The sequence below is a fragment of the Uranotaenia lowii genome, chromosome 3 (genome assembly GCF_029784155.1).
Source record: "Uranotaenia lowii strain MFRU-FL chromosome 3, ASM2978415v1, whole genome shotgun sequence".
NCBI classification, from domain to species: Eukaryota; Metazoa; Arthropoda; class Insecta; order Diptera; family Culicidae; genus Uranotaenia; species Uranotaenia lowii.
Window position 1 is genome coordinate 322,884,496 of NC_073693.1, and position 23,870 is coordinate 322,908,365.

Below are 23,870 nucleotides of genomic sequence, written 5' to 3' on the forward strand. Positions count from 1 at the left end.
CACATGAAGCTATGATATTTTTTTCTTATCCTTGAAGTTTTAAGTTCAAATCTTGCAGGTGGCCAGTGAGATCAACGGCAAATGCCAAATCCTGAACCCAGTCGTCTGCTTGAAAATGTTCAACAGGTTCACCTTTCATTTCAAATAATAATATTATTATTATAAATAAATTAATATTATGTAGTAGGTAGGAAACACAATCGAATTCATGTCTAACGTCTTCCAAAAATGTCGAAAATTGGCGATGTTTCAAGCCACGGGCACGGGAACAGATAAAATTTATAATATCTGAAACTGGGTTAAGCACATGTTGGAACTTTTATTGCATTAAGTTGAAAACGTTACATTTAACTTTAGTTTTTCGCAGTAATATGTTACATTAAAATCAGCGGTGTTTTTTTTTTGTCACAATTTAAGACGGGGCTACGCGGGCCGCATTGACCAAGGCCGCGGACCGCATGCGGCCCGCAAACCCCCAGTTTGACATGCCTGGGCTAAAGCCTATTCGGTGTAACTTTTTTTTTTGTCTGACGTCTACTTGAACTGTGCGTTAAGTGAAATATTTATGATGTATGAAAACAACAACCAAACATGACTTAAAACATTTTTTGCTGCTCTATTTTGATTGAGTGAAAATTCACTCCGGGAATGCTAGACCAGAAAAAATTGCCATTGGATGTGTATTTTCCACACTGAAAACATGTTGACATCTGCTGGTCGGTTGACAAACAGTTGAAACGAATGTTTATCTCACATTGGCTCCGATTAATCAACTGGAAGTGAAAACAAATTTGAAGCAACAACGTAAACAGTTTTACATGTTAATTGATTCATTTAACTTGATTACATTTTCATTGAGTAAGAAATCATTTTTAAAGCAGTTTAAACAATTAAATCTTTTGTTTTTTTGTAACATGTTTTCTGCGAAAATTATCATAAAAATAGCAATACGCCAATTTTTACTCATATAGCATTTCCCATTATAATCAAGCCACTTACCGGCACATTCGAAGTGGATTGATAACAACGTGTGGCACTCATCAACTTCACAAATGGCCACTAATGGATGGTGGGCTGGGTAGGTGTTATTTTGATAACCCATTTTCCGAAAGGCCGGAGGCAAATGAGCAGTAACAAAAAAAATCTTAACAGATCAACAACCCATTAGCGTTCCGGAATTCGTTCGCTGATTCCCCCCGCGGTTGTATGCCGTGTGTCGGATGGAATCGGTAATTAAATTAATATTAAATTTTTACCTCGTTTGAAGCGCCCTTTGATATTGTGGGGGTGCAGAATTAATATAAATTGCTTTGAGGGTTTTTGTACGGGAAAAATTGATAGGGTGGGGGATTCATGAACGTGCCATAAGTGCTGTTACTCCCGTTGGGAGGATCAAGGGAAGTTTTAAGTACGTTAGGTCAATATGGGACAGAGCAGCACTTTTAATTGAGGAAAATTATTCCAAACGGGTCGAATGAATAAATAGTCAACGATGAACAATCTTTTTTAACAGATCAATTTAGCTAAATTTGATTTGTGGTTATGCAAACAACATCTAAAATTACTAATAATTATTTGTGAACTTTCTACGGTTGAAATTTCAATTTGCCTTGATATGTTGACAAACACTGTATTAAGTGTCCTGAAATTAAATAGCATTGCAATGCTGGAAATTTTCTTACTGGCTTCTTTAAACTTAATGTGAATATTACCTAGAAACGTTTACAACAAATTTATTTCGACAGCAGACTTTTTTCCCCATTTAATGTTTTAATCTCTATAAGAAGTTCATAAATTGTAATTTGTTTACAAACAATAGAAATTTTTCAACATCAACAAATAACTTTTTTTTCAATTCCTTTAAAAAAAAATAATTTGTTAATGTTGATAAATTAATATTGTAAGTTTTTATTTTTGAGTATTATATTACGATAGAATTTAATATTTTGAGATTTTTTTTCATTTTAGCCTCAATGAACATGCGGAACATTAAGAAATTATTGCAAAGGATCGGAAAGTTATCTTTAATTTAGTAGTCAATTGGCTCACTAGAAGATCCTACGGAACATCCGGCCGGAACAACCGTAGAAGGAAAAACTATCCAAAACAAATCCTTGAGCTTCCCTTGAGCTTCACTTCAGAATTATGCACTAGGTTGGAAATGATGAATTTACAGTCTGAGTTGGATATTCTACTTTAAATTAACGATGTGTTTCGCAAATTTTTTTCGTTTGAAGAAAATATTCAGTTTTGCCCAATCATAACCACAAACATGCAAAGGAAAATTTGAAGGATCTAGTGCCAAGGCAGCCTCAGCTACAGTCTTGGGAAGAGGGGGTGGGAGAAGTTTGGAGGTTAAACACCCCCCCCCCCCCCATGAGGGTCCAATAATGACAAGCAAAATGTTTTTCTCTAAACTCAAAATTGTAAACTCTTAATAATATTTTGATGAACGATTTAAGTGAATCAAAAGTAACAATCTCGACTCAAAACAAAACCTAGAAATCTTATGCAAGGTTAACAATTCTACTTATTTTAAAATTTTCTCACTTGTTGATAGATATTTACAGACTGTACTCGAAAATCGCAAGTCAGTCCTTAGTGCCAAATATCTTTTTTTTATGATTAGACTCACTGTGGTTGCCAGATGGCCCGGATTTTGCCTTAATGTTTCCACTTTATTTGCAAATTTAACCAAAAATTCAAATGGATTGATTACAATTAAGCATTTTTTGTCCAAAACAATCTTTTGAGCAAATTTTATTCAAATTAACTGGTAGATGTTTTTCGATGATAAAAAAAAAATTTCGAGTTTTTCATTCTTCATATTTAAAAATTTCCAAATTTGGCTGGATATTGCCCTGATTTTGGGTTGTAAACTTCGAAATCGAATGCCCGGATTTGGAAGGTTTTAAGATAGAAAAGCCCGGATTTAGATTGCCCGGATAAGTGCGGAAAAATATCTGGAAAGCTTAGGTTTGAATCATTTCCGACGTTCAGGTTCCATTTTTTTTTTAAATTAAAATCAAAATTTGTTGCCTATGATCGAATTGTGAAATCGGTATCCAGTTTATAATTCCTAGTTTTAAGCTCGGTTCATCATTTGGGACAATATCCTGATTCGAATCTTGGTTTTGCATTTGAAACTAAAATAAGATATATTTTTCATGTTCGAAGTTCATCATTCCGAAATATTGAAAGAAAACATTACAAACCAATTTCAATATTTGGATATGAAATTCTTTCTTATAATTCTTATGATGAATTGAAACTTAAAAAAGTTTCATCGAGGTGATCCAGAATAGAAATATCACAGTTTTATCGTTCGGAATTTTCATTCAGATTCACTAGTTGAATAACGAATAAATAATTGATTCAAAATTCAAATAAGAGGTTTCTGGTTAAGAATTTTGTAATAAAATGCTCTTTTGAGCTCATAATTACTGGGAATTTCTGTTTTTATTCTAGATTCGAAAATCAATTTCAAATCGGGAATTCAGAATTTTATTCAGGTTTATAATGCAAAATTCAGATTCGGATTTTAAATTTCAAAATTTCCCAATAAAAAAACTTCAAACAGGTGAAAACCACAATTAGAAAATAAGATCTGCATTCATGTTTAAAAATAGGTTATTTGAAAAATTAAATTGTTATTGATAGTTTTCAGGTTTGGGAAAATTCAGCAGGAAATGTATTTTATTGGTTTGTTGTTCAACATTGTTAATATTGTAGAACTTCAAAACCAAATACCTTAACTAAAATCTGAATGCATCGAGTTTACAAGAGTTGAAAATAAATCTGGTTAGAGCTCCAAACTTAGTCTTTTACTTTTATTCCTTAAAATATGATAAATTTTCACTCAAGTTTAACTTTCAAATGAAGTCTTGAAGATCTCTCATTTTGTTTTAAATGTTTCATGAAAACTTTTAAGAATTGTTTTCGAAAATACATGAGGATTTTCAATTAATAACAATAAATATTAAAAAAATTAAACCCTGATAATGAGATACTATTAGTATCATACTTTTTTTACTATTCTTCATGTATAAATTTTTCAGGCAAATATACTATGGGGAAAATTTTGTCACCAGTTCTTCCTACGGCCTTGGTACAGACTGTGACGTCATGTTCATCAAGATCATTGCTTAAAAGTTGTATTTAGGGTTTATTTAGTTTCCTATAAAAAGACGATTAAAGGTACTAAAATGGTGGATTTTTCCAATGCAAATTGTAATATTTGAGAATTTTTTCAAAATTTTCCATGGAAGGGTTCAAGTCAGTTCAATTTTATCTCCATATTTACTAAGATTGCCAGATTACCTGGATATTCAACACAAAATTTGACAAAATTCCGGTCCGGCTCGGTTGCCTGGATTTCGTTGAATAAAGCTCTGATTTTGTCCGGATTTATTCACTTTGCGTAGTAATTTTTTTATTTATGCGTCAAAAAACCAATTTTTCTTCAACAAGTTTTATAAAAATAATATCGATCAGGTGGGTCTGAAACAACTTTTTCTACAAAAAATTTGCGAAGAAAAAACACGAATACAATTTTGCAATTTTCGCTGTTACATTTAGATCATCATATCTTTCACTTTCGAGCTTGGAAGTTGAGATTCTTTTAAAAATTAATGATAACTACAAAAATTTTGATAAAAATAAATTCTTATCAAAAATTTTGTCTAAAATAGTTCATTTTTAAGAAAATTATCTAGAACTATTCTGCAAAATAACTGACAACACTGTTTTAATGAAAACTTTTATAAATTTATTGAAAATTCAACCAATTTCAAGAGCAAAAACCAAACTGTGTATGACTGGAATGTTATTACCATTTTTTTGTTCTTTAAAATTTTTGATAATAATTAATCCGATTATTCGATTTTTTGAATTAAAAATAGTATGCAAGTTTGCTGCATGCAAGCTTTTGTACAAATCATTCCAATTTATTGATTTTTTGCATTAGTTTTACATACCCCCCCCCCCCCCCCTCGTGATGTTCCAACCTCGAGTTTCAAAAGAAGGATTTTTAAATCGTTTCGGTCTAAAGGTATATTCTTTTTAATAGTTTTGATCGAAAACATGAATTAGTTTTGGGTTAAGTAAAGAATGTGACAAATTTTTCATTCTACAATATATTGTTGCTCCTAGTTTTGAAAGGATCTTAACATATCTAAGCTCAAAATTTTAAATTTGATGTTCTTAGGAAAAGTTATTGAAGCTTGAAATTTTCGCTTGTGTATTTTTTTTTGCAAACCTTCAAAAAAGTTGTTCTAGACTAGGGATACCATACGTACTCTTTTAAGAGTACATGAACTCTTTTTCGTTCAAGAAGCAAGCGAACTCTTCTTTTTGTAAAATTGTATGTAATTAACTCTTTTTTTTCTTGAAAGACATTTTATCAGAGAAACGAAAATATTTCTTCCATTTCATGTAAATTCATGTACAACAATTCTGGAAAAATCCTACTCTGTATGCATTCATTGCATGACACCTCAGTTTTCCCTCTTTTGTGGAATTTTTCAAACGATAAACACAGAAGTGATTTAAATCGGGACTTTTCGTTGATAACAAATTTCATTGGCCAGGCTTTTCTATAACTTCATAAACTTAAGAAAAGTTCAGAAGTCAAACTTAACTGTGAATTTAAACAGCGCCTTTTGTTATGCAATTATTTCCTCAACAATAGCTAATATGAAAAACATTGATTTGCTTAAAAGACTCCAAAACAAATCAAAAGCACACGATTTGAAAAAAAAATGTAACCAAAAGAAAAACAATATTGCAATATTTTGTCATGTTGGTATGTCTCCTCAGAATGTAACCAAACACTTCTATACCTTCGAATAATCCAACCGGCATTTGACTTTGACTTAAAATTACAAAAAACCAAAACTGAAATTGATTACAAAAGGATAAAAGTTTTTTTTTCTAGAAAAATTTATAACTGTCATTTAAGTCACATTACTTGCAACTAATTGGCGGTATTTGGTAATATCCTGGTTTCTCATGTTTCTCGTAATTTTCTTGAAACTTGCTTTCAATGTACTCTTTTTGTCGTTGCAGATTATGGTAATCCTATTCGACCCCCCGATCGATTTATTTTTCTGAATAGTGCATTGGATAGGGGAAAGTCTCCACTTTAATGTGATAAATTTTCAAAGATGCCAATTTTCTCTCTTGAAATTGTTCTCAAAAAGACACCGGGCATTGCACAGTGGTCCGAAAGGGCTAAAAGTGGAACTTTTTTCCTAGCGCCTCTGTCTTTCATCTAATCAATTGAGTGTCTTCAGAACATTTTCTTCTTTAAACATGCTTCATAACTTGAAAGTATCAAAAGATAGTCAAAGTCCACTATAAAACAATTGAAAATTCTAACTTTTTTATTTCAATAGATGGAGCTTTACTTTATACTATAAAGTTGTAGAATACGTGAAAATATGAAACTTTGTTGAATACATTAAAACTCTATCTCTTTTAAGAGCAGAGTTATAAAGGTTTTCTTTTGAAAGTTATTTAAAAGTTAGTTTTTTAAACTTAACTATAGTTAGATGAGGATTTACATGAATAAGCTCTTCTGAACATTTGTTGTGGCATTCAAATCACACGTTTTGCACAAGACTTCAACATTCTACGACGTTTCCTAGCCAACTTATTGCAACTTTAAGTTTTATTTTTAATCAACTTCACGAGCTTTTATTGCAAAAACGTGCAAGTGGATTTTTAAAACTAACAAACCACATTAAAGCTTAAACTAAGTGCAACAAATTGGTGTTGGCGTCATTTGTCTCCACGTGCTCATATTTGAACACAACAAGCATACATTTGATGTGTTTTGCGTGTTTCTATACAAAAATTATTATCAACTGCCTTCTGCCTTCGTTCTGCGTAGAATCTGCGTAGCCTGGAAATCAATTTTTCCATTTTTTGTATGGAAACACGCAAAACACATCAAATATTTGCTTATTGTGTTCAAATATTTGCACGTGGAGACAAATGGCGCCAACACAAATTTGTTGCACAAAGTTCAAGCTTCAATGTGATTCATTAGTTTTAAAAATCCACTTGCACATTTTTGCAGTAAAGGCTCGTGAAATTGAGTAAAAATAAAACTTAAAGTTTCAATAAGTTGGCTAGGAAACATCGTAGAATGTTGAAGTCTTGTGCAAAACGTGTGATTTGAATGCCAGAACAAATGTTCAGAACATCTTATTCATGTAAATCCTCATCTAACTATAGTTAAGTTTAAAAAACTAACTTTTAAATAACTTTCAAAAGAAAACCTTTATAACTCTGCTCTAAAAAGAGATAGAGTTTTAATTTTTTTTTGTTTCGATTATAGTCGAATTACCATCTTTATGGCATTCGCGACTTTATCAACGTTGCAGTTGGCGGATCGTTATTGAAAAACTATCCGGTACAACTGTGTTCGATGTTTACTCTTGGGCTCGAACTCGCGGACATCGGCTCAGGAGACAACAGACTTGCCAACTGAGCTATATCACAAGCCCTTAAGATAGAGTTTTAATGTATTCAACAAAGTTTCATATTTTCACGTATTCTACAACTTTGTAGTATAAAGTAAAGCTCCATCTATTGAAATAAGGAAGTTAGAGTTTTCAATTTTTCTATAGTGGACTTTGACTAACTTGTAATACTTTCAAGTTATGAAGCATGTTTAAAGAAGAAAATGTTCTGAAGACACTTAAGAGATTAGATGAAAGACAGAGGCGCTAGGAAAAAAGTTCCACTTTTAGCCATTTCGGACCACTGTGCATTGGAAGTGACCAACGCTGGATCTGCGTTTATATTTATAAGCCAATTTATTCCAATCGATATCATAGCTCATACCCAACGTGCGTTACTTTCAACAATCAGAAATCAAATCTTTCAGCAAAACGGTGCATCATTCCATTCTTATTGGAGCTTTAATTTTTTGTCATTGATATTGGCTTGAATAATGCGATTCTCTTGAAAAAAAAATCAATCCATACCAATTTTATGTTTCCAAATTACTCACTTTCCACCTTGAATGTTCTTTGTTTGGAAATAAAATTTCACATAATATTTATGGTAAAAATCGTTTCATTTATTTTTGGTCTACGATTTAGAGGAATTCGATTTTTCATTGCATTTTTTAACAAATATTTGTTAGATCAACTGCTAAATTGTCATATGTTATTAGTTATCATCTTTTTTGTATGTTTATTTGTTTGATGAAAATAATGTGTTTACTAAAAGCCATGAAAATGTATATAATTTAAACATCATAACAGAAATAACCATTACAGGCAACAAACTGAAGGCTTTCGTCAAGTAGGAAAAAACATCATCACACCATTTATGGGTCAATTGAATTCAGATTCCCGCACGTACTTTCATTGTTATTCAATTTTATCGTTCAGCGACCACTCTCTAACGTTCTTCTTACTCACTCCCTGATTTCATTGAACCTGAACCATCTGAGTGACGACTACGTCCAGTTTTGTTGTGAGTTAGAAAGAGAGAGAGCAAGTTCAGAGCTCCAGGGCTAGGACCAATGTGCACGTTCCGGGTTTGGTCTGGATGAAGTTTCTAGCCTGGTCCAACATTGAATCGATTGCACTGGAGCCTTCACTTTAGCTGGAGTGCGCCTGCCTTTCAGGAAAAGCAGACAACGAGCGTCTATTTTGAGATATTTCAAAAATGCTTGGTGATGTGGTAGAAAAGATTGCCTTGATAAAATAATCCACTTTGAGATTGTCAACTCCGAATTGTTTATGATTCTTGCATTTGTAGTTATCCCAAAGCATCTTTGCATAAGAAAATTATTTCTTTTTTTCTGTTCATTGTTTTTTTTTTTAATAACTTGTTCCTTGTTCCTTGTTCCTTGTTCCTTGTTCCTTGTTCCTTGTTCCTTGTTCCTTGTTCCTTGTTCCTTGTTCCTTGTTCCTTGTTCCTTGTTTCTTGTTTCTTGTTCCTTGTTCCTTGTTTCTTGTCCTTGTTTTCTGTTCCTTGTTCCTTGTTTCTTGTCCTTGTTTCTGTTCCTTGTTCCTTATTCCTTGTTCGTGATTTTTCCCTTGTTCTTTGATCCTTATTTCGTTTCTGGTTTTTTTATTTTCCAAATAGATCTCTCATGTCCTCAATTTTATTATGCCGGTGTAAGGATCTCAAATGAAACAGCCCATATTTAAAACAAAATTTATTTACTTGTCTCAAAATTTATACGACCAGTTAAACTTGACAGTTTTTGCGAAAAATATGTTTCCCTTCGCGAATCGTGATTGATCGATGCGTACGACGAATCATTTTATGGAAACCACCAAAAATGTTCGCTGGCTGCACTTTCTTGTTTTAGTTTTTTTTTAAACATCGTAAAACGATCAAGTCAACGGGGGGGTCTCTCTAAGCCCGGGAGGCTTTTAGATAGGAACCAACTTCTCGAATGAGTTATCTGCGAATCCCCCCCTATATCAATGCTCAGGGACGTGGAAACAGCGCTCGATTTTCATTCGACACAGTTTTTATTTTTAAAGGGGCGCGGTATCGACCGGTGTCATAAAACAGAATCGGACTGATTGAATCGAACATTTTATTATTGCTGGACCAATTTCAAGCCCAGTTCAAGCTTTGGAAGTATTTTTTTTTTGCTCCGCAGTTAAAAGAGCGAACCCTTTTGCAGTACATTATTAAATTTACGAAATTGTAAACAGCGAGCGCGCGTTGATTGCAGGGCGGTTTTTCAATTGCCATCCTTATGAAAAAAAAAAATACTGCCGGTTTTGGCAGCCAACAACACTAAATTAGCTTTCGGGAAGTTCATTGAGCTGAAAAGCTGCTCAGTTCTCAGTGCCATCGCCATGGCCAGTGGGCTGGGTAGCATAACCTAGAAAAAAGCTATACGCTTGCGGAATAAATTATCGGGGCTCAATGGAGAGTTTATTGAATTGGGAATTAATTTTTTTTACTGTATTTGGGCAATGCCCATCATGATCGGTTGTAAAGAAATCAAAACAAATGTTTTCATATTCAAAACGTTGTAATCAAACCATAAAATTTCTCTCATTTTCACTGACTATCAATTGATAAAACTTTTTTTTTCTTTTTAGGACCCTTGATTCATCAAAGTGGTAAGCATAATTTTCATTATCTGAGAACAAATTTTTCTAGCTTGCATGCAAAATCTCACACTGTCATAAAAAAATAATAATACTTCAAAATTAAATACGTTTTCTAAGAGAAAATAAATTGAAGGCACCGCTTTTGTATTGACGTTCATTGAAAAAATCTATAGAAAATTTAACAATTTTGTCAATTTTGTCAATTTTGTCAATTTTGTCAATTTTGACAATTTTGACAATTTTGACAATTTAGACAATTTTGACAATTTTGACAATTTTGACAATTTTGACAATTTTGACAATTTTGACAATTTTGACAATTTTGACAATTTTGACAATTTTGACAATTTTGACAATTTTGACAATTTTGACAATTTTGACAATTTTTACAATTTTGATAAAAATTTGAATTCACGTTTAAACTTTTTCGTCATACCGTTCATGTTTCGTATTAATCAAAACCGTTTAAGGGCCCTAGAGAAGATTTAAAGCGACGCTGGCTGTTGAAGGAAAGTGAAAGGATTTCCATGCACACACATCACCTTGCCCGAAGGGAAGCTGACTCAGCAATAGCAAAAGGTAGGTACCTCAAGTGAAAAAAACATCGTCAAGAGAATTGTTTTGTTGAGGTTTTTTCCTTCATCTACCATGTTTGCCTCGTGAGGAATTCCCCGATGGGAGAATTTTTCATTCATTAAATTTCCGCCACAACTGTACGAGATGAGGGCTTGACTTTAGGTTCAACCTTAACGTGCGAGATTGGCACTGACTGGCGGTAGCTGCTTCGACTATTTGGACCTCCCATTCCCCGGGATGGCAGCGTTTACCTGTGAATGGTTTACACTACCGAATTAGTACCAGCCAGCCAGTCAGTGATGATTTGATTCAAGTAATTGGTAAATTGCTGGCAAGATGGTTACCATTCACTTAATTTTTCCAGCCACAATCCCATGGTTATGGTGTGGTGGTATGAAGATGCCTTTCTACCACTAGCACTGGGCCTTCAACGTGATGAGACAAATTTATCATGGATTTGTTGTGGTCCCTGCTACTTGGTATCATGAGAGTTTGTTGAGCAATAGCAAACAAATTGAATTATGAATGCCTTGAAGTCAACAATATCATCATGTAACACGTGTATAAAAGTCAGGATAACTCAAAATGCATTTTCCAAGTTTTTCAAGCCTTTGATTGCGTAAAATCTTTAGCTCATACTTAACTTTACATTACCTTTAAAATAAGTAAACATAATATCCTTCATCGATTTTTTTTTACAGTTTTCGTAATTATTTTTATAAAGGAACATTTGCACCCCTTGCAAAGTTTCCCATTGCCCATTGAACATATTTCATCAGGATGCAAAACATACGAAGCTTCAAGTAAACAATTCGAGTTTGATGAAAACCTTAAAAAAAAACTGTGATGATATTGAGTGTATGAAAATCTTTGTGAAATTTAAAAAAGTCTATTCAAGCTATTTTAATATACAATGATATTAGTTCTTGAGTCAGGGTTAAAATTGAAGACTTATAATCTTTTTAAAATAAACAACATCAAAATCAGCATTCTATGTTTCTGGTGTTCTGGTGTATGTAGATTCACACTACTTATAAGGGCATAACGAGAACCCAGGGTGAAGTGAGCACCCCTCTTCTCTACGAAAATGCATATTTTTGAATAAATATTTTACTAGGACTCTTCTGTTGCCTCTTAAGTATTTATTTTTCATTTATAAGAAGTAAAGTGTTCTTGTTTCCGTGTAATATATTTAAAACCAGCTTGGTTATTAGTTTACGAAAAGTTAAAATTCTCGATCCCTTGAAAATAAGCGTTATTGATCGATTAATGTTTATCAGGATGCTTTTTCAGCCTCCAGGGGGTTCTCATCATACACAATTCTGGTTTGCATCTTTTGACAGAAGATTTTTAAATTGATTTTTAAACGTTGTTAATTATCTACAAGGGTGTGTCAACTTGCAACTTTTTTCGAATTTCAAAACGTCAGTAGTCTAAAAATTCTTTTTTATGAAAACGAACGACAAAGTTTTTGCAGATTTTTTAAATAAGATCTTGGTACCCGGGTTTTGATGTGAAATTTTGTATGAAGATTATTTTTTTCTCACGCAATGCAATTTAAATTCCAATATGAAGCTGATCATGCAAAATCATGGAATTTGGTGACTGAAAGTTTCTGGTATCACCAATTTTCTTTTTGCGAATTATTTGATGTAGACTTCCAAACATCTCAATACTATAAAATCAATTATTTCTTGAGATAATTATATTTCTGATAATATGAACTCAAATCGGTCAGTATTGCTAGTTTTTTTTCATGAAAAATGAATCCCAGCAAACAATTTGGTAGGTATATCAAATGATATACGTACATCTATATCGACAATAATCATCGTAAATGACGGTAGAAAAAAGTTTATACCTACCAAAAGGGGAGGCGATATACATACATGTTTGCCTTATTTTTTTTATTTACGATTTCGACAACATCATGTACGATGTTTAAACGATGTCCGAAATACTTAGATACTTTATGTCACATTGGCGGCATGTTGTATGTTACATTGAACGATTCGATTCATACACATTTACGATGATGGGATGATTGGCAGTTCAAATCACACTTTATACGATTTGTGTTCTTCCCTTTTACGAGCAATCTGACGATCGATTGGCAATTCAAGTCACCCTTTATGCGATGTCTCTTGAACTCTTGTACGATGTGCTACATACCGACAATCGATTGGCGATTTAAGTCACTCATTATGCGAGGTGTGTTGCTGTCTTATACGATGTTCAGAGATTTGAACATCGAATGACAACTTAAGTCACACTCTATACGACGTTGTAATCTTGTACGATGTGATGCAAATCGCCAATCAGTTGGCGCCTCACTTTATACGATGGTTGTTGTAATCTTGTACGATATGAACGATTTTATGATTATATGAACTCTTTTATGTTTCCTTCAATGTGACATTGTCTATATATATAAAAATGAATGTTTGTCTGTCTGTCTGTTCCCTATAGACTCGGAAACTACTGAACCGATCATCGTGAAACTTGGCATCTGAAAGTTTTCGGGGCCGGGGATTGTTTCTATAATAGTTACAATACCATGCGACTTAAGGGAAGAGGGGCTACCATACAAAATTTGTAGTTTTTCGAAACAAATTAAAGTCATGACATCCATTTTCTCGAGATTTTTTTTTCCTTTGGGCGGTTTGTTTTTCGTCTCCATGGTCGAGGCGTCGCGAGCCAACATCGCAAGAGGATAGTAACCATGGCATAGCATACTGATCAGTGAGAATATTTTGGCGCGTATATCTCAACCAAGCATATTTTCAATACAGGGGTGGCGATATGAAGCCTTGATGTGATTTTTTTCTACTTTATTCCTAGCTCATTTGTCCAGCACATGGTTATGAATGACGCCTAGATGTGACCCAGATTGACATTTTACTTCCATATTTAGTTCGTGATAATTTAGGTAGCATTTGTTGTCTAACAAATATAAATTTAGTTCTGATGTTAATGAAATAATGGTATGACACTTTGCGCACAACTGAAAAAAAAAACAGAAAGTAAAGATTTTACATACAATTTTTCAACCCATTTCACCTACAAGGTAATGTTTGAATCATATTGATAACAAAAATATGAATAAGATGTTTTCTAAAGAGATAGATCGTAAACATTTTGTTGAATATGTAAAAATGTACTTAACTGAAGTTTTATGAAGCGCCATTTGAATTTATTGAAGATCAAAAAATCCGATCCGACACATGAACTGATCAAGAGCCTTTTCTTTAAATTAGATAAGATTGGACTGACGTGTGCATAAGTGAAACGTATCAGTGAAATAAACTGATTTTTATTGACCAAAAGTGAGGGAATTCATTTTTCGAAAGAATTTTCATCCAAGGTACACTAGAGCACACACTAGAGCACAAGTTCCAACGTTCAACTTTTCTCTGTTACAAAAAAAATATAAAAATATGTTTTCTTCTAGAAATTGTTACCACGACCCATTTGCACAACTGAAACGAATTTAGAAATGAAAATGGGAGCTTTTTATTTTAAATAATTTGGAAAACAAACATCGTACTTTTTGCTTACATACCAATTCAAGTACGTACTTAACATGAAAAGTGTTTTTGTGTTACATGGCTACATAAAAGAGGCTTTTGATCAGCTTCTTTGTTGAAAAGCGAGACTTTAGAACTGATATTCAACTGGAAGCAAAAATTTTATGAGAAATTTTTAGTATACCCTTGAAGTGTTAAAAACAATACTCCTTCCTGTCAACCTACACGGTGGGGCAAGGGCAAACGTCGAACTTTTAAAAAATTCTTCTTTAAAATGATTCAATATGTTGGAAAGATCAGAAGCGGTATTCCGAATGTTGAAACTGAAGCGGATATTTAAAATTCTTAAATGTATTGGTAAATGAAGGTCATTTGCTTTGAACAGCATTCGTTAAAAGTGGAGTAACAAACATAAATTTATACTGCAGACATACTGCAGATATATCAATGAAACTTGATAAAACAAACAAACAGAAATACGTTTTAAATCCATTTTTAAAGCCATCACTTTGACCCATTGGAAAATATGCTTTGCATTTACATTTGCCACAATTTACGGGACAAATGTTAACTTAGAAATTTGATTTCGCCAACATTTTCGAATATTTGACTTTCAAAGAGAAAATAAAAACACGCGGATGCAACTGATATTTTTTTTTAAATATTTATATTTTTTGCTTTGATAAATTTATTAGAAAAAAAAAATTGCACTGTAAAAATCGATGATTTTCATACCATGTCAAGTGCTTTGAGGGAAAACTTCAAGCTGTAATGTCTCATGTCCACGAGATTGGCATATGGCGAAACATTTTTTAACATAATTTTTGGACAAAATGGATGAATATTCAAAATGCTTCGAAGGGCAAGGATGATGAAAAACGCTGTTTGAAAATGGTTATTTTAAATCCTTTTCATCTTTTTTTTTTCAAATTTCTATAGCTTGTTTTTTCAATTCCAAAAAAATACACCATATAAAGCTAATCAAGAACTGGAAGTGCTGATAATACAGAATATTAGGAATAAACTCAAAAAAAACTGTCCCGATTCACGCTATTGATCGGTTTTAGAAATTCTATCTCCATAAAGTACAATGCGAATCTTTTTCTTTCAATTATTAATATATGTAAACTCGAGCCGGGTAAATCAGCCTACCTTCTTCAAGCAGTGGGGGACAAAATTGGAAAAGATGTAAGTTTAAGATAAAGAGCTTTTCAAAGAAGGAACCATATTTTATAAGAGGGTTTTTTGCGTACGGATATTTGGCATAATTCAAAAATAGATGTGACAAATGTTTTTATGGAAGTTTGTAACTTCCCACTTTGGAAAAAAGGTGGAAAATCCATAAATTTTGACATTATTTAAGTCATTATGAAGCTTTCAAAACAGAGTACAAATTTCAGATCTTGAAAAACAAATTTAGGAATCAAGTTTCAGTAAATAATATCTTTGAATTGCAGTTCAGAATTCCAGCTGCAGCATGCTTAAAAAAATCTAAATTTGAATGAATTTTTACAAATTACATTTATTTTGGGAAGGTGTAGCAAAGCACACCGGGTCAGCTAGTGATTTATAAAAATACGATTTTCGCAGATAACTGTATTTTATTACTTAATAAAATTTTTGTTAACAATTTTTGTTTGTAAATCACTGCCTTACATATTAACTAATGTTTGTACACGTTACATATTATTATTTTTTTCAAAATTACAATTTTTTGTTTTTCGTTCTACATTTCGATATCATTATTTGCTGTGCTTCCTGAACCCAATCAACATCAAAGCGTAAAATTTAAATCTCTGCGGGAATATTAATTTTTAACAGCATTACTGACGAACACATCTCACTGGGAGGAACATCTGGTTGTTCGCCTATCATCTTTCGGAATCATGTTTCGCTTCCAAGAAGATCAAAAATTGGACACATCGAAAGGTGGCAAACGGTTGAACATATTGATTTGGTTTGCTTTTCTGAAAACAAAAATAAATGCAAAAATCAACTTACAAGAGAAAAACACTGATAAAGACACAGGCTTAAGGAAACACTAGACAGATATGTATGTAACTTTCATTGTTCCCGAGACAAACGTCTTGTGTTTGACGATTTGCCAACTCCAACGTTGATAAAGTCGCGAATGCCATAAAAATGGTAAAACTTCTATAATCGAAACAAAAATAAAATATGAGGGGCTGGTTGGCGAGATAGAGAAGAATGACACTGTTGAGGTCAATCCCTGTCGTGATCCGGATTCGCTCTTATATGATCTGATTCACCATGGGTCACAATAAATACGACTCTTTGAATCATATCGTAGCTGAATCGTAATTCATAAGGATTAAACATCTTCCATGTTGGATATACGATGTGAACAAACATAAAGTGTACGCATTAACGAATCCGATTTGAGTTGTGCTATTATACGAGTTTGGCGATTCTTCTACGATTTCATGTTGCCTGGGATGCTATGTTTGGGATGATATGTATAGCTATTGTCTTACAACCGCTTTTCTATTTCGGCAAAGTAATAACCAGTCAATTTTCCAGTAAGCTGCATTAAACGAATAAGTGTTCGTATTTCTCCATACAACATTTTTAAATAAAAACTCGGGTACCTAAACCTTATTAAAAAAATCTGCAAAATTCTATCGTTCGTGTAGACCAAAAAAGAAGCTTTTTAGAATACCTACAGGCGTTTTGAAATTGAAAAAACAGTTACAATTCGACAAATCGTATACGGTATCTACTTTTAAAAATTCTAGTTGGATACTATGGACTTTTGTAGTGTCTGAACATGTTCTAAGTTATGAAATTCACATGTTTAATGCATAGATTTGTTTTGAAACAACACAAACTAACAAATCAAATAATCTCGGAAGCGCGTGAAAGGATTAAAAAAAATGACCCAAGGTTTGATCATTACAATGTTTTAAATAAAAATTAGTTATCTATGAAAATATACAAAAAAAAATGTAAAAATCAAATTCATTTTTTTTTTTGAAAAATGTAGTTTCTGAAAAATTGTAACTATTTATTCAGATTTGGAAATTCAATCGATTGTTTGAATCTGAACTAATCACAAACATTTTTCTGCTCATAATGAACAACGTTTGGAAAAAAAATGACCAAATTGTTTTAATGTATATCCACAATTGAGTCACTGAATCAAAGCAATCGAAAGATTTCTTTTAATTCAATCACTGTGGTTGAAATAATGGTAATCTTTTGATTGCTTTGATTCAGTAGAATTATTAAACCAAGTAGGCTCTCAACACATAGTAGAATGAAATCCACAATTCAAAAAAAAAAAAACTTTTATTCCATAATTTTTAAAAGGAATATACAATAAAGGCATCAAATATTTTTAGTTGTGTTTTTCGAGTTTAGCCAAACAATTTATTATCACAACCCAGATTTTAAATACCGAGTATTCTTTTAACAAAAATATTGAAATCATAAAAATTTACTAAATCGTTTAGATTTCCAAACAGTCAAAATTGTTGAAATATTCTAGATTTTGTTCTACCACGAAACCAAGAAAGTATCAGAATTCTCAATCCATGGAATGTGCAGCGTGATCCTAGAACAGCTTAAATATACAATTAAGCGTCCGCCGACTAATTTGACCAATCCCTTCTACTTAGACTAGGAATCTGTGAGCGAGCAGTGTTCAATCGGAATTCCTCATCGATTGCGCCAACTTACGGAGCAAAGCGTAGGCCAAAGTGAGGCACAGGTCTCGTTGGGGGTTTGAGCAACACGCAGCTGCCAAGAAGAGCGATCGTAAACGACAACGACGACGGCGCTGCGCTGTTCAGGAAGGAATGTCGTTGGTGGTTAGTTCGTTAAGCCACTTCAAAGCCTCAGATGCCTGTGTTGTTGTTATGGCTTCCATTTGATATTAATCTCGGATTGATCGCGCATGCAAACAGCTTGACCGCCATCAGGGCCGTTTGTGGGCTCTCTCTCTATCTTTCTGTCCTAGGCTCATTGGGGTGCAAAACTGGTTCCTCTGAAGTGGGTGCAGCCATCATTATGACAGTAGTGACGTTTGCCCGGTTGAGGTCCGTTTAGAACACAAACCTGCAAACGAACGCAACTTGCTATAGCAAAAGCCGGACGGACCAGGTGATTACTATAAACTTAGTGTTGCCTGATGTAAGGCAGGCTAAAATATACTGTATACCAGACATGTTGCAGAACACCTTTCTGGGGTTCCTCGAGCGTTCTCAAATGAAACTGTCGTAGAACTTGCTGTTAGCTTTTTTTTTTATTATGGACCATAACAATCTTGATAGTGGTGTGGACCCCAATACGGCAAATGGTTAGTTTTCGATATTGGGAAACATTGATTGCCTAGCTAGTATTGGAGTATTGGGCTTCGATTGGCATTTGAAGTGATTGATTCCTCTGTCGTTGGATCTTAATGTGATCACGCGGATATTGCCATGTCAATTTATAACAATAGCCTCACTCTGGGACGTTTTCATTTCCTCATAGAGGGATCTTAGTGTCGAACTTTTGATGTTTCGAAACGTTTTGTCCGTTAATGGATTTCTTCTTCTAAATTGAAGTTTGTTTGAACAATACAATAAAAATAAACTTCAAATTTCCGGAACATATTTGAACATTTTCTGAATATGTCAGGTCTAGGCACAAATCAGTATAGTTTAAGAGCTTTGCTTGTCCAAAGAGATACAGATCTAAGATTTTAAGTTAAACTGAAATAGATTAGAAAGGCGTTCTGAAGTTTAACCTTAATATTAAGACATAATAATATAAGTGATAGCTTATCTTAACACATTGCGAACCAAATATAAAATATCTCGTTGGTTGGTTATCGTTACGTTAATCCCCGGAAAGCGTCTGAATAACTTTCGCAAAACGATCCAACTGATCTAGCAAGTACAAGCAAAGTTCTGCACAAATACCTAACATTGTGAAAGATCAACCAAGATTTTGCCGATAATGGTGCCCCGGGGCTCAGTGCCGGCAATCTGGACACGATTCAGGCCTAGTGCGAAAACCATGCCGAAATCATCTGGAACACCAAGGACCAGATCCGGCTGGCGTTAAAGAATAAATTCAAACTCAACATCGAAGATTCCAATCTGCCCGATTTTTTGCCACAGTCCCTGGTCGAGGTGATAAATCTGCTCAAAACCCTCATCACTACTACCTTTATCATCGAGAAGCAACCGCCGCAGGTAATGAAGACCAATACCGGATTCGCGACCACCGTTCGATTACTGATCCACGACACCCTCAACATACGCATGATTAGCCTACAAGGACAGGAGCAAGACAAGGTCTCCTGGAATTTGCTAGCCACAGCCAGCCCTGAATGCCAGCCCTGCACTTCCTGTGCGAGAAAGCGTTCCGAGCCAATCTGTAAAACCCTTTCTCGAACGACCTTACCATCACCAAGTCAAATCTCTGCAAGATCCGCTACTCGATCGAACCTTTGCCTTATGGGAGTAGTGGTTCTCCGCAGCGATGAAAGTGACCCGGGAACATCTACGAGGTCCCTGGATCGACGGTAGCATAATCGGCTTCATCCACAAATCCAAGACCAAAGATTACCTGCTCAAATATCCGCGATCACCTTCCTGCTGCGACTTTCCGACAGTGAACTGTGTGGCATCACCATCGCATGGGAGGACGACAGCAACGATGGACAGCTGCAAATCCTGCACATCCAGCCGTTCATGGCCAAGGAATCCGCCTCCCGGCCCCTCTCGAATTGGATCCGGAACTTCGACAATCTGTTCTACCTGTACCCGAGCAATAACGAGATCGAACACTTCAATCGGTACACAACCCCGCCGGCCAGCCTCGGAATCACAACTACATCCCGGCCGAGGTGCGGGCAGTCCATAGAGCATCGGCTGCGGTAGGTGTTATCCCAGGTGTTAACTCGGGACTCATTGCAGGTCTTATTTTAAATTTATCAGCACATTTGCACACCCGTATGTGCTAAACCTGTTTCCATATTTGTCACTGGTGGCGCACTGATAGGTGTTGTTGTTGTTCATTGGCTGGCTCGCTTTTTAAACACCCAGGAGCAAGATAACACTTTGTTTGTAACGTTGCAGTGCGCTGTCGAGGTGTCAAAATAAGGTGCTATTATAGCTTTGACACCTGACCGCTGCCGATATTCTTATGTCCGGCCCGCAGAACAACAATAACGGCCTCAGCTATCCGGGCATGCCAATTTCCCGTACAACATTCAGTCGCCGGATGCGCCACGGAATACGCCCATCAACGGCTTAAACCTGGAGATTGACCATGTGAACCACATGCCCTACCAACCGTTGGCCGATCTTGAACTGGAAAACATCGACATATTCTCGGCGCCGTACAATTGAAACGGCCACGATCCGGCTCGAAGGACCAAAATTTAGGGATATGGTCCAAGCCCTCGCTAGAACCTTAGTGGACTGTATGTGGGTTTGTTCTTTCCTAAAAACCTCGGGTACCTTGGGCTGGATGATTTCGTGGGGAGTAGCGTGGGTGCACCTTAGTTGTGATGACAATTTCTTCTGCCGTGGTAAGTAGAAACTCCGAACTAGGTTTCACATAAGTACTACAGTTTATAACAAACAACAGCTATTTTTTTTTTTTTCAAAACAACTTCTACATCAAACAACTTTTATTACTCGAATGCTTCATCTAACATATTTCTCTAAATTCGTAAGTTGGACGATATGACTAGTTTTATGGGTCGATTCACGATGACGTAATTCTCTTTTGTGGTGACAGTTCACAGGTCCTGTTTACAAAATTTTAGGACGGAGAAATGAGGTGTGTCGAAAAGTTTTCGTGTAGCTGCATGGTCAAGAAATTTTAGTCAAAACTGAGTTTACAGATTGCAAAAAACCAAGTCCCATTTTGTGAACTAAATTTAGCGCATTTTTTAGTCCCTCGACGGTAATCTCTCCAGGAATGTGCTGAAAGTTGAAAATTCTAAAATAGTTCAAAAAGAAGGTTTGTTTATTGAAATGTTTCAACGTGTTTTAAAACCTTTTTTTCAACATCTTTCTTCTGAACAAAACCACTTTGCACTGAATATTCTGGGGCAGCGCTTCTACTTGAAACAAAAATCCCATCGAATGTCCAAATGTGGATACTTCTTAAGAATTGGAATGTCCCACAGTTAGTGGGCCAGGAACCACACTTTTGCGGTCAAAATTGACTGCAGGCCAGAGGCTTCGTTGTAGCTCATCGGTGTCTTCGACAAAGTTACTCGACTATATTTGCGCTATTTATTGATGGATTTGAATTAGTTCTATTTTTCTCCGCAAGGTGGCGCCAAAATCTAACTTTTTACAGAAGCAAGATACAGGCATGGTTTCTTCTACAAAGTTGTTCGTTATACTTTTCACATTAACTTTGTAGAACATTGTTAAGCTCTATGTTGTGTACTGACCTTGCAAAAATAATAGTTTAAGGAAACCTTGCAAAAAATGGTTTTTTTCACATATTTTATGTTTAGCTAAACAATACCTCAAATTTCCACAGTATTCGATTGGAATGGACTCAAATGAGATATTCTAGTGGACAACTTATTCGTTTCGTAGATTTTTTCTGTCAAAATCGCAAAAAATAGGGTAAAATTATACATTTTTCAAATTGCAATAACTTGCTTGCGAGCAGTTTGGCGCACCTCATTTTTCGAGAAGTGACAGTTGTGATTATGATCTAAATGCATGTAGAAAATGTCGGTGGGTTCTCGTGGGTTCCTTGCCAAATGATTTAATAAAGTTGGTAAATTTTCAATACAAATTCACATATTTTAAGACCCTTTTCAAAGAATCGAATTTTCATTTCGATTTCGGGGATTGGGCTTGTGATATAGCTCAGTTGGCAAGTCTGTTGTCTCCTGAGCCGATGTCCGTGAGTTCGAGCCCAAGAGTAAACATCGAACACAGTTGTACCGGATATGTTTTTCAATAACGATCCGCCAACTGCAACGTTGATAAAGTCGCGAATGCCATAAAGATGGTAAAACGACTATAATCGAAACAAAAAAAACTATTCGGGGACAGAAAATCCAATATAGGAACCTTTTTCGGTAAACATACTGAAAGAAAGGGCGGCACTATTTCAAAATTTTTTGATATATTTCCGAGGAATAAACATAACGTCAGAAAGTTTAGCTCTTAAGTTTAAATCTATTTATTCCAATACTTATGGTTTCAGCTGGATTAACAAAAATTATTATTGATTTTTCATTATTTGATACTGAAAACATCTAATTTCCTTTAATTTTTTTTTATCTCTAAATTGAGCTGAGAACTGTTACTAAATATGTGTGAGTGAAAATTAAATGAGGATCCAAATGTTTACTTTATTTTCTCAGCGTGTGGAATTGGAAAATAAGGACTCAAAACAGGAACTGCGAAGTGTCATAAACAGTGAAGTCAGCCAGTGTGTGAACTGACTTATCGACAATTCTTAATAAAATGTCACAATTTGAAATTGGTGGTGGTTTCACTATTTTTCTTCATTCTTAGTTCTTATAACTAACTGCTGTAAACATCAGATGTTTCAATATTTTGTCGATCAAAATTTGAGGTTTTTCTGCTTCGTGGGTTTTGGACCTTAAAAAATCGCCCTTAGGGTGGTAGATCAATAAACATGGTAGATAATTAAGTTGACTTCTTTTTATCTCAGTTTTTTGAACATAATAGGATCTTGAACATAATAGGAACCTGTTGTCTAAAAAAAAATATTTTTCGTGTTACTGCACTTTGTTGGGAAAATCTTACAAAATGTGACTTGATGAACTTTTTTTTATCAATTCGAAATGTTTCCCACATGAAAAAATTATAATTCAAATAATAATTCCAATATGTCAATCGTTCGAGTAAAATATGAATTTCTTAATTCCATGTTTTCAAAGCAATACTAAACTCTTATATGTATTTTTAAGAAAAAGTTTCCCAAAATGTATGTTACGGGTTCAATTGATCCCTAGAGCTGAGCTTGGTTGACTACTCATTTCCACCTTAATCATTGAACTTGAAGCTCTTAGATATGACCATTCATTTGAAACTTTAGGTAACATATTTGATAAGACTTTTCTCAACTTACTCAAATTTCATGATCGCTGGCGTGGCTAAGCAGAACAAGTTCTACTTCGCCAATGCAATGGTTGCTATTTCGTGATTGATCGATGTCACCAGTTTTGTGCAAGGGAAAAAAATGGTGCTTGGGACGAGCAGTTCATTCAAAATGCACAAAACTCATGCTTTCTCTTTGAAAATGATCAATAACGGCGCCGGCCACGTCCTAGTAGTCAATGAGGAATGAAGGAAGGATTGTTAGTAGGATACTTCCTATGATCAAGCAACAACCTTTTGTCCCTTTATATTCCAAAGATTTATTTTGAAAAATTCTGAAACCATGGAAGTCAATATGACCAACTATAAAAACCGTCTACACATCTGCGAATCTAAATTTAAATATCGAAGAAAAGGTTGTCGGGGAAAAGTTATAGATCAGGATCAATTGTGGTGAATGGTACGATTGAGTTTTTCTGCACCTCCTATGCTTCTAGATTTTGTTATGGGTTGAATTGATCCCTAGAGTCCAAAAAGATAGAGGAGAGTGGGGTATCGTGCCACTTTTAATATCTCAGATGTGTGTTGAGATAAAAATCTCAAACCAA

General features: G+C 34.5%; 1 pseudogene; it reads left to right on the forward strand.

Moving 5' to 3' along the window:
* The window catches only part of LOC129753799 (signal transducer and transcription activator-like), a 53,774-nt pseudogene extending 33,209 nt beyond the window's left edge, over nucleotides 1-20,565 (forward strand).
* The last annotated feature ends 3,305 nt before the right edge of the window (nucleotides 20,566-23,870 follow it).